This window comes from Taudactylus pleione, unplaced genomic scaffold (assembly GCF_031769625.1).
Source record: "Taudactylus pleione unplaced genomic scaffold, aTauple2 ptg001386l, whole genome shotgun sequence".
In the NCBI taxonomy this organism is placed as follows: Eukaryota; Metazoa; Chordata; class Amphibia; order Anura; family Myobatrachidae; genus Taudactylus; species Taudactylus pleione.
In genome coordinates, this window is record NW_028285786.1 from 545,610 (window position 1) to 558,353 (window position 12,744).

At 44.4% G+C, this 12,744-nt stretch overlaps 1 protein-coding gene and 1 pseudogene across 1 annotated transcript in view; one reads left to right on the plus strand and one right to left on the minus strand.

Moving 5' to 3' along the window:
• Positions 1-2,937: 2,937 nt before the first annotated feature.
• On the minus strand, positions 2,938-4,936 carry LOC148442938 (uncharacterized; annotated as a pseudogene).
• A 1,445-nt stretch (positions 4,937-6,381) lies between these two features.
• The window catches only part of LOC148442939 (peptidoglycan recognition protein 1-like), a 61,541-nt gene continuing 55,178 nt past the window's right edge, over positions 6,382-12,744 (plus strand). Inside the window, exon 1 of the mRNA XM_088463499.1 lies at positions 6,382-6,430. The gene's annotated coding sequence lies outside the window, so the exon portion shown is untranslated. The remainder of the gene's footprint in view (positions 6,431-12,744) is intronic.

Here is a 12,744-nt window from a genome sequence, read left to right on the forward strand (position 1 = left end):
GTTAATTGAATATCCAGTAACAAACGAGCTACTGACGGGGCCTTGGTCAGGAGATCGTCCAAATACGGAACAATTATAACCCCCTGAAGCCGAAGCAGGGCCATCATAACAGCCATGACCTTCGTGAACACTCTTGGTGCCAACGAAAGACCGAAAGGTAAGGCCTGAAATTGCAAATGAGAGTCTAGCATCGCAAACCGAAGAAATTCCTGATGAGGCCAGATGGGGATGTGGAGATAGGCATCTTTTATGTCTAAGGACACAAGAAACTCATCCTTCTTGAGTCCTGCTATAACAGACTGGAGGGACTCCATCTTGAACTTGAAGGCTCGTAGATAGGGGTTGAGATCCCTAAGGTTGAGAATGGGTCTCATTGATCCGTCCAGCTTGTGCACCACAAACAAGCTGGAATGAAAACCCTGGCCTCTCTGATGGGTCGGAACATTCACTACCACCTGAGACAATAGCAGTTTGTGTATTGCTTCCTGAATTACCACCCATTTTCTGTTGCCAGTGGTAAACTGGTCGTGAAAAAACGAGAAGGTGGTTGGATTTTGAAGTCCAACTTCAGTCCCTGAGTAATGATGTCCCGGACCCAGGCATCCGGACAAGATTTGATCCACGCTTCTTTGAAGTTCAGAAGACGAGCTCCCACCCTGGGATCTCCCAAGTGAGAAGGGAGAGCATCATGCAGTGGGCTTTGCTGCGGCCTTGTCCTGCTGGGACGAGGATGCAGAAGCTCTACCATGGCCTCTGGAACTGCGGGAGAAAGCCGGAGCTCCTCTGGAACGACCTCTAAACTTTCCTGGGACACGAAAGGACGGTCCTGTAGCAAATCTTCTAGGAGGAGGAGCAGTGGATCGTAGATAAGTGGATTTACCACCTGTAGTCTGTGAGATCCACTTATCTAACTCCGTTCCAAATAGAATGTCCCCATTAAAAGGAAGAGCCTCTACTGCCCTTTTAGATTCCACATCTGCTTGCTATTGTCGCAGCCAAAGAGCTATTCTAGCTAAGATAGCTAAAGCCGAGGATCTAGCATAAAGACTACATATGTCCTTAGAAGCTTCCCCAAGGACAGAGGCTGATTCAGCAATCTGTTCGGCCAGCTGAATAAGATACTCTGTTTGTGCTCCAGTCTTAAGACCCTCTGAAAGATGCGTAGCCCAAGCTTCTACAGCCTTGTTTACCCAACAGCTAACTAGCGCTGGATGAAGGGATACCCCTGCAACTGTATATATAGATTTTAACGTGTTTTCCAACTTCCTGTCAGAGGACTCTTTAAGGGAAACTGGCCCTGGTACCAGGAGTACTGTCTTTTTAGAAAGACAGGACACTGAGGGATCCACTGCTGGAGGAGTCTCACATAATTTTCTGCTTTCTGTGGGAGAGGGGTAATAAGATAAAAGTTTCCTTGATATTTGAAACTTCTCTGGGTGTTTCCACGCTGAGGTTAGGATCTCATCCAATTACTTTGATACTGGAAAAGTGGCAGCCTGTCTTTCACTTCTAAGTCCTCCACATGTAAAACTTGGTGTACTGCAGTAATTAATGCTTCTACGCCCTGAGTTACAGGTTCTGACTCTTCCAGAATCTGAATCTCCTCTGGTTCTTGAACCTCGCCCTCCTCTGGCTCCTGCATTTCTTAATCCTCTGATTCATCCCACCTTAAAAGATTCTGAATCAGTCACTTATTAGGGACATTAGAAGACGAGGCTGCAGGAGGGACCTGGGACATAACCTTTGTGAGCTCCTCTACAGATCTGGCTAATGAACAAGCCCAATCTGGTTCTGAGACGGAAGATGTCTGTGTTCTGATCACCTCTCTGTCTCTGCGAGCTGCTTCCAGCTCTGCAGACAGATGAGACATAACTGATGTCAATTGATCTGTCCATATAGGCTGTATTGGTGAGTCAGCAGTCTGAGACTGAGAAACACACTTATCACACAGCAGGGAAGCATTAGAATGCCCCTGTGTGCATTTCTCTGCACAATTCTTGCAGGAGAATGATTTTTGTGCAGCCTTAGATCCCTTGGAAGACATGGTTAGCAGTTCACTGTCACACACACACACACAGGTGAAAGGACAGTGAGATCCACACAGAGACTGTATAAAGAAAAAGATAAGGGCATAGAGGGAGATATGCTATGACCTCCACAGCGCTGATGCAATGAACAGCGCTGTTATATGTGTAATAAATGCTACTATAATTACAGCTACACTAGCCTGACTCCTGTGTCACAGAGTCGGGATGCAGACAGTCTGTGTGCAACAGTAGCTAAAATGGCCGCCAGCCTCCTACTTGAAGCACTGGGGCTGCTGGGAGGCAGGAGCAGAACTAGACATTAGACTCCACTCCCCGCTATGGCGCCCGTTTTCAGCGCTAGCGGACCGATATAATGTATGCCTGCCTAACGTCCTGGCTTCCCTGCTATTCAGGGAGCCAGGACACACTAACCTGATCGTTGCCTTGTGCTGCCGGCGGCAGGCTATGCTGTGGGAGACCGCGACGTGCGCCACATGCAGTACGTCTTGGTACTCCCCAGAGACTGAGGTCTCTATAGCAGGAGACCCCAGCGCACACCACAAGCAGCTACGGTGAGGTCTCCCCAGCAGCTCCAACATAGCAGACAGGCAGGGGCAGTGAGCTGCCTGTCTGTGTCCTCATTTGCTTTGTAGTTAAGGATTTTTCTTAGAGAGCCCGAAGGAGGTATACCAGCTCCCTGGGCACAAATTTTAGACTGACCTGTAAGGGGGTACAGAGGGAGAGGAGCTAGCTTCCTTTGAAATTTTTAAAGGTGCCAGCTCCCGGTTAAACAACTTCTATACCCCACTGTACTGAGACTCCAGTGTCCCCTAGTGGATGAAGGCGAAAGTGAGATTACTGTATATAATAATTAAGACAAAGCAAGAATTAGAAGTACTGTTTTACTCACCTACAACAAACGCCACAAGTGTTGGAAACTGGAGTTATCCTCTTATCTCCTTGTTAAGCAGGTGTCTTGAAGAGAGCTTAGTCTGCCTTCTGCTAACCAAGACTTCACATAAGGTACTGGATTCTATACGTGAAGGGGAGGACCACATATACTTATCATCATTAGTTCTGGTAGGTGAGGAATTTAAATAGCTTGGTAGCTATCAAGCACACTGAAACCTGCATTGCTAACTGGCACTGTTTGAATGCACCGTAAAAGCTGCAACAATTCTTAAGGTATACTTTTGCCTCTGTTTTGTTTGAAGTCTGGAAAAGCCATCTTTGTGTTTCCAAAATTAATTTGGAAATGGTCACGTAAGGTTTTCAACTCTTTTTCACCAAACTATTGGCAAGACATCAGGCCAGAAGTCACTGTAAAGACACCGTTTTTCAATATGTCCTTTTGGCTAGCATAAAGCTGCCCCCGTCTGATGGTTTTTACTTTAGAATTCTTAATAAGTTCTATTCCTTTGAAATGTCCGGTAGCATTAGCTTCAGAATCCTCATTTGTGAACATTCCAGATACATTTTCAATATTTAAAATACAGTCTGTGCTACGCTTCCTTTTGCTGAGGATAACGTGGGAAAGAAAAACACATGTAGGTTAGGCTTGTACTTGTAGTTCTCCGGCTACGTCGGCTAACAGTCTATGCAGATAGCAGTAGTTCACCGGCAACTTGCAATAATTTAACACAGTCTTTGGGCCTAGAGAAAATAGGGATAACAGTCTTCCTAAATGCCTATGCCACAAATTACTACCACCAGAATTGCCAGCCAGGGTTACACAGGGCTAAATAAACCATTAATGTACATTACACCACAGAAATTGACAAGGGTGAAAAATCACAGCTGACATGCACCTTGTGCTAAGAGATGACAGCAACGGTAGTATACATTACATCAGCATGAATGTACTTTAGAATGGATACCAGCAACAAGCAGTGTATAAAAGTCACTTTACATTAACACCAATACCAGCAAGTGATCAAACATTTCATGGCAAGTAAAATAATAATCAGCATTGACAACAATAACACAGCGAGCAGTGAACAGCTTTACAGAGTGTTATAACAGATAAAGGGCCACGGAGAGCCACTATCAACCACTTTAGCTAACACACGAGTCAAACAGTAAACAGAGCCAAATACAAATCACATGGCATTACATTTAGTTTAAAGATAGACATAAAATACTTTATACATCACCCACAGTGGCATTGGACATGAGCCGACACCCATAAATCACGTCCCCTCCTGGACTTGAGCCAGAGGTTCACAGGAGAGAAAACAACCAACTCTTGGGGGGTCAGAAGAGGTAACCTAACTTTCACTTCCCCCCTTATTTCCACATTACAGACACACTTTAAGGCACAATGAAGTGGAGATGGGACAATAATATGCTAAAAAAAAAAGAAAACCCCCTGGTGGGCCTGAGAGTGAATACTGGCCAATGACTGCACGGCGGCAGCTCCTAGGAGGTGAGAAGGGACCCATTAGAAAGTACTATGGGGAGGGGGCAAGGGGTATCCCGGCAGGGTGATATCTAATTAAAAGCAGGAGTTGCGCTCAGGGGCAGGGTGGAGGTAAGAGCTGGTATAGGGAGGTCTGATGTTCTCACCCCTGGCTGTGGCTGTTCAGCTTCCACGATATCCAGGGAAGCTCCAGGATGCTAAGCACCGCACCAGAGCCTCCTGCACGATCCCCGGCAGGCACTCCTCGTGATCTCCACGCAGGTAAGTATTCCTAATAGCCTGAGGATTCCATCCGGTGGGACTCTTCTCCAGCAGCTCTTCTCCTTGTACATGGGCACTTGGCTGATGATATCATCCGGTCTCTTCTCCGCGGCGTCCTCTTCACCGGATGGCACAGCTCCTTTATCCGGAAACGATCCTCCTCAGCGGCGTTCACTCTCACCCAGCAGCGTGTCCTCTCCCTGGCGGCAGTCTTCTCACTCCTCTTCATTGCCTGTGGCTGGCCAGCGGTACCCTCGGGTCTCCTGAGGGGCTTCCAAACAGCAGGGGTCCCCCAGGGTGGTACTAGCACTCAGCTCTGTGCGGCAGTGGCCCCCTCACTCCGGCAACGGTCACCAGCTACTCAGCAGGGGTCCTCCGATTTGCGGGCACTGCTTCAGGCAGCCTGTGGCTGAAAGTGGTCCTCTCTGCGGGTCCTTTAGTCCTCCCAAGGGTTCTGTGTGGCTGACTTCAGTGCTGGGGCTTTCAGTGAGTCCTCTTCACCCAGCGACGTCCGTGGAGTGGTCCTGGATCTCTGCTCCGGCCAGGCAGTCCAACGACAGGGCAGGCATGTGGCAGATGAGTCAGGCAGGTGCCGTATAGTCAGTCCCGGCGGTCCTCTCCTAGGGGATGGCAAGTTCAGTCTTCACCCCGCACTGTCCTGCAATCCTTCCCCACAGCGGGGATCCTCACAGCAGCCCAGCAAAACTCTTTAGTTCCCGTATATATATTTTTTCTGACAGACTTTGATATTCACATAACACATACCTTCCCGTTAAATTATAGAATTTGACATTGATGGTTTACTAAAACTTACTGTTATATGAAAATGTAATCTTTTCATACATATATCAATTTGAGATGTCCTCAAATCTACAGACACCCGAATGATTTATGAATATTATATCACTGATTAAAGAACATTTAACACAAGAGACTCATAGTGGTTAGATTTGTTTAATTGAATCTTAATATCACATTGTTTATTATTATGACACTTTGTTATGTTTGTTTTCTTCTATATTTCGCGGACAAATATTTTAATTGAAATACCAATAAAGGTTACATTTTAACTGATAACAATTTCCTTATAACAGTCGACACATTGTCTGCTGAAATGTTTCAGTAATAAGTCCATGAGTTCCCCATAAAGGAATTACTTTCCTCCTTTGGATTCTTTGATAAATACACTCTAGCCAAGCATAACTAGTCCTCCCCACCTTCCTTGCAACCTTCCTCCCTCCTCACCTCCTTTCCATAGAGTTCCCTGGCCTGAAACAGCAGCACAGAGTTAATGACGAAATATTTTTGATAACAACAATATCAGCACTGAACCAATATATCAGTTCTGAACAGAGAACAGTGGGAGAGGTACAGGGGAGGAAGGGGGGAGAGGCACATGGTGGAACAAGAGGAAAGAGAGATGGGGAAACAGACAGAGAGTGAGAGAGATAGGGGAAGGTGGGAATGGGGAGAAGCCATTTACAAAATAGAAGAGGAGGACAGAGACACACAAAGAAATAGGGGGAAAAGTGGACAGAAATTAAAAAGGAGAGGAAAGAAAAGAGAATTCTGGGGGGAAATTGCAATGACAGCCAATACAGCTAGTGACCTGGCGTGTACAATCACTACCCCAATCAACAAGAAAAGAGATGCAGGAGTGAGAGAGAGGAGGAAGGGGACATAAAAGACGGAGGGGAGAGAGGAGAAGGAAACCAATAATAAGGTAAGAAAAACCCAGGAAAATTAGTAAAACGGTGAGATTGGGGAGGAATAGTGGGAAACATGAGGTATAGCAGGAGGAATAGGGGAGACGGAAAGAGTAGCTAAAGACAGATGGAAGAGAGGTAAAGAACCCTACAAAGTAACTAACAACATGATAAATAAGTCCAAGATACTAGTATATTTATAAATATATTCAGATAAAGTTAGACCTGTTTCTGTCCAGTTTTTTATGTTAGTCCGTCTGTTTTCGACCATCTAAAACATTTCAATATACAAAATACAATTATTATTTATAATACCCACAGGTATACTTTTATATGCAAAAGGAAAATATTCCACACCATCAAATCTTCAAAACGTGGATACTGGCCCTATTGGTGGACCGCCTCCAGATCCTTTGGTGTGGCTGTTGACTTGTAACATTTTTCTTTTAGCGGAGACGTTGTAGACACAAAATGGCTTTTTACAGAGTTTGACACTTCTGCAGACCCCAGTCGCACTTATAGATACTATTTCCTTTCAGGACTGTAGCTTCCCACATTTGGCCGTCCAGACATTTGGCTGTAGTGTAAGCGCCTAAGATTCTAGTGCTCTATATTGCCTCTGCTGTCCCGGCAGCTGAAGTGATAGAAATATTGCATTATAAAAAGTGCAATAATCAGAGAAAATTAGGTGCTACTGTTAGTACCATTTATTCACCATCTGTAACACCTGTCCTGAAATGTTATTTCTATCAGACTTCTCATTTTCATAGAGTGGGGACATCTTGTGACCACAACTGATACTGCAAAACTCAGAAGATCATGTACTCAGGATGTACTTGTGCACCTGTTTGTACATATATATGCAAATACAGAAGGAAACCTTAATATATTCCCTCAAAGTTTGCACATAAAAATATGGACATTTATTACTTGACAGTTGGGTTTCTTTTAATCATTGCCAACTCTCCCTGATTCCTACTATTTGAAGGAATCTCCCTGACAATCTCCCTGAAGAGCCAGCAATCTCCCTGACTGCACCTTACCCTATTATGAAGCTGTTATATAAAAAAAACAGAGATATATACTTTCAAATTGGATCATTAGTATAATTTTCCCCACATTGGTTATAAGGCACAATGGGCCTGATTCAGACCCACTCGCGAGCGGCTGTCCGCTCGCAAGTGGGTCGATGTTATGGACTGAGCATGTGCACGACGGAGGGAGCTCCGTCGTGCGCATGTGCCAGATGCGACGAGCGAAGGAAAGTCCTTCGCTCGTTGTGTCCGATCAAAGGGGGCGTGCTGTCAATGTTGATTGACAGCACGCCCCCTTTGGTAGGCGTTCCGGGGGCGTGCCTCCCTGACGGGGGCGTTCCCACGGGAACGCCTCCTGTCAAAAGCCGGCCCACTGACATCACTAGTGATGTCAGTGGGAACTGACATCACTAGTGATGTCAGTGGGAGTGATTTTGGCTCTGATAGAGCCAAAATCACTCCGGAGCTTGCGGTTGAAAACCTCAACCGCAGGCTCCGGCTCGCAATTTCGATGGTCGTGATGGTCACGACCATCGCGCCCATCAAAATGCACGCTCGTATAGCCTGTGGGTGGTGACCCACAGCTATACGAGCGTCCAGGAGGACGCTCCATTTTCATGGAGCCCGGCCCTCATTCAGAGCGTGCGCTCTGCTCAGAGCGTACGGCTCTGAATGAGGGCCAATGAACCCTATAGCTACATGCATTTTCTGAAAAGGACCAGTGTGTTTTCATCAACAGGTAGATCTTGATAACTGAGTTGGGGCGCATTTACATTTGGATGTAAGTCAGGTTTATGACACGCCCATCACATGTATGACACGCCTCTCAGATGTAGCAGGACACGCCCACTGTACCTCATAGGTGCTGCTTCCACAGTCTCCCTGACATGCTTTTCAAAAGTAGGCAAGTATGTGTTTAATGTTGCTTGCACCCAGAGTTACCAAGAGGATAGTGGTGCATACAGTGCCCAGGCCAACCTGGGGGAATACCAGAGAGATACAACCAAACCCCCATGATGACAAGGACCTTCCATCTTAAACACATGCAGCTTTTGCAGAGGTCTCCAAGAGCAGCTCCACCCCCCTCTCCCTTACTACCAGGGTCTAACAGATCTCTTGGTACTTTTGTAGCGTTTTAAATCTCCGGTTTTTATTATTATTATTATTTATGTCATTGCATTTTCTACTTTATTCCATTAGATATGAATAAAATTAAATGTAATGGACATGTAACAGACCAAGTAATAGATAGGAGTCTTTGGGCAGGATGAACTAAAGTGGAAAATGTTGTTTTACCGCATTTTCCATGTGTACAAAGCACTAGAATGCGATGCATGCATCTGAGTTTGACGTGTAAACGGAGCAGAAGAATTTTGCTTCGAACAACCAGAGGACTGTGATTAACTTTTTTTCCATGGCCTACAATGACTACAAGGCCTGCAGTACAATGACTACATGGCCTACAGTACAATGACTACATGGCCTACAGTACAATGACTACAAAACCTGCAGTACAATGACTACATGGCCTACAGTACAATGACTACATGGCCTACAGTCAAATAACTACATGGCCTATAATACAATGACTACATGCCTACAGTACAATGACTACATGCCTACAGTACAATGACTGCGTGGCCTATAATACAATGACTACATGGCCTACAATATAATGACATGGCCAACAGTACAGTGACTACATGGCCTACAGTACAATGAATACATGGTCTACAGTCAAATAACTACATGACATATAATACAATGACTACATGCCTACAGTACAATGACTACATGGCCTACAGTACAAGGACTGCGTGGCCTATAATACAATGACTACATGGCCTACAATATAATGAATAAATGGTCTACAATGACTACAAGGCCTACAGTACAATGACTACATGGCCTATAATACAATGACTACATGCCTACAGTACAATGACTACATGGCCTACAGTACAAGGACTACATGGCCTACAATATAATGAATACATGGTCTACAATGACTACAAGGCCTACAGTACAATGACTACATGGCCTACAATACAATAACTACATGGCCTACAGTACAATGACTACATGGCCTATAATACAATGACTACATGGCATATAGTAATGACTACATGGCCTATAATAATGACTACATGGACTACAAAACAATGACCACATGGCCTACAGTACAATTACTACATGGCCTATAATACAATGACTACATGGCCTGCAGTACAATGACTATATGGCCTACAGTACAATTACTACATGGCCTATAATACAATGATGGCGGCTGCAATTGATGATATCACTCTGGCTGATTCTCTCTGTTCTCCGGAGGTCACTTCCTGCTTCTCCACCAACATGCCCCAATGGCACTTTTTCAAGGAACCAGTTTTAAATTTATGGCATACTGCAATAAATTAGAAGTAACCTATTTTCATGTTGGAAACATTTTCATTGTTGCACAGTATTATTGTTTTATTTATAAACATTTTAACAGATGGACGTCAAAGTGTTTTGTTATTATAAAGCTGTAGCTTTTTCCTTGGTGAATGGCTTAGCAGTTAACATTTCAATAGCTCAATATATATATATACTCAGAGTCTGTGTCAGATAGTTAGCTAGCCGATAACGCAGGCTGGGGGTGGGTGATTCATTGCTGCTCTGCTGTCCTGTGTGTGCTGCGGGCTGGTCCCCGCTGACTCCCGGTGAGCGATGTTGGTGCGGCCGGGCAGAGTTTGGGGTGCAGTTTGTGTGCAGCTTCAGAACCACGGCTGGTTATAAAACACTTCTGTTCTAATATAAAGTTGAATGATACAACGTAGCACAGTTACTGTAAAATTAATCTCCTTGCTGTAACCCATTGTCAGAGCAATTATATTCAGTTCATCAAGCCATTTTATCTATGCAGCATATCTCAACACAGTCTTAAACGCTGCTGAAATTCATTGTTAAACCAGTTGTTTGCATTAAAACAAGACACACCTAGTAAAAAGTCACAGATGTATATACAATAAGTTACTGATAAAGAAGGGGGGGGTAGGGGGACCTGGTGTGCAGACTTGCTGGGAAATAGTTAACAAGTGATTTTACTATAATATTTATTATTACTTTAATGAAAAATGTGCGCATTTTGGCACTGAGCAATTGCTAAAAGCTGATAACGCATCAGCCAGCGGAAATTAATTAATTAAGACACCCACCAGAGCCCTCGTAGTTTTCCACAAGTGTGTACACAAATGCAGCATTGAACGTAGATCCTCAAAACATCGACTCTTTGAGTCTATGGTCACTCAGATTGGCCGCGGTAACTGAGACGCTGGGGCTTTGTTCTCTGTGTGCGTGATCGCATACGCCGGCTAGTACAGGCTGTGTCAACTAACAGAAGGTATCAGTGGATACATTTGTGGGATGCTAATGCCTTTAGTAGGTAGGTGGTGGCAGAAGTGGGGTATCTATAATGGGTGCAGGGCTTGTGGTGCACCACACACTGCACCCATTACCACTCCAGAGTCCTCAACACAGAGGCCATTTTCCTGGATATTTGTGCATGCACAGTACAGAAATCTTCGGGAACATGGCACCCACTCCGTGTCCCTAGAGACACACACATGCGCAGTAGACTGGCTCAGTGCTAGTGTCTACTTGCAAACTTGGAGAGGTGAGGGAGCCCACATGGAGGCTACACACAGGAATAAAAGTAGCTGCATAATGTGCCCTTATTTTAGGGATCTTGCTTTTCATGAGACAATGTCATTGTTTACAGAAATCCCTGGCTCATTATAATGGGCCTAGGCATTTTATGGGTTAATGTCTTTGGCTTCTGGAGGGTTAGCAGATATATTAGCTGATGTTAGAGGTTTATGATGATCATTGTCCTCTGCCATCACTAAAGTTCTTTTACACGTACTAACATACTTAGATATGAGTTTGCTTATTCTGTCTTGTGCGCAGTAAGATTTAACCTTACAAGCTACTTATAAGGAGTTCCGTTAATCTAAGGTGCTGTCAGTGGTGTCACATTGTACATTACGTAGGGAACATTCCTATTGGCAGACCATACTATGGCAACAGACTAGTGGTGGAACTGCGGGGGTGGGGCTATTATGGTGATGAAGATGAGGGAGGCTCTCACTGCTGGGCTACCAACCTAATACCCCCATTTAAGAACCTTGTACCCACCTTCCCTGCTCTCCACTGAAAACAGAAAAGCAGGTACCTCTACCGAGAAGCGCATGCTCTGATGGGGAGACTTGAGCGGAGTCTTTGAACCACTTCCCCCAATTGTTGCTACTGTATGCTGCACAGCTCAGTAATTCCCAGGGATTGGAAAGGCTTCCACAGTGTAGGTGACCGATACCCTTTCTGGTGCCGCAAAGCGTCAGGTGATCTATGGAGTTTCCTCAGATTATCCACCATTAGCCTTCCATGGACTGCACAAAATATACTGTATTTTTTTTTAAATGTATAGTAGTTAATCCTGCTGCTGTTAATGTTGTGTTTTATTCTTATTAAAAACCTCCGATTGATATGATAATTGTCGATGTATTGTTTTAAGTTAATCTTGCCCGGTACCTTCTGATGGTTTCCTGAGCGTATATATAGATGATGTTTTTACTTGTGAGATGGAGATGGATATGCTCACATCCCCTCTCTTTCCTATTCACTATACTAGCACTTGGCAAGCAGCCGTGACTACTTTTAGGTTTTACTTTACGTTATTGCAACTCACTGAGGGGAAAATTTAATGAAGCTTCCAAAAATGCTTAGCAACCAATCAGCATCTAGCTATCATTTATCTAGTACATTCTATAAAATGATGGGTAGAAGCTGATTGGTTGCTATGGAAAACGCCTCCACTAGCCCTCTTAAAGGTTTGATAAATATCCCCCTAAATCACAGTTAACTGATTAGATGACCTCACGCGCTGTGATAACGCCATCATTACTATGTGATCGGCCAGATATCGCACCACGTGTGGTGCCAAAGAGAGTGAAGCCAGATAATAATCCTATTATAACAGTCGGGAAAATGTGGGAGGAAGATGTCTGCTATCAGTTCCAGTGATCATGGAAATAATCCGACCTCTCGACCATAGCGGTCGGCCATTCGGATCTTCTTCTGGTGCCGATTTCTAATCCCACAGAGATAAACTGATGGGTTGTATTGAAAAAATAAAAACGACAACAAAGAATCAAACTACGGTTAGTGGTATGAATTTAATTTTTATAATCTTGTAACAAAGCAGATATTAGCCCGTCTGGGTTTATCCAGATTATTATCTAAATCTAAATACTGTG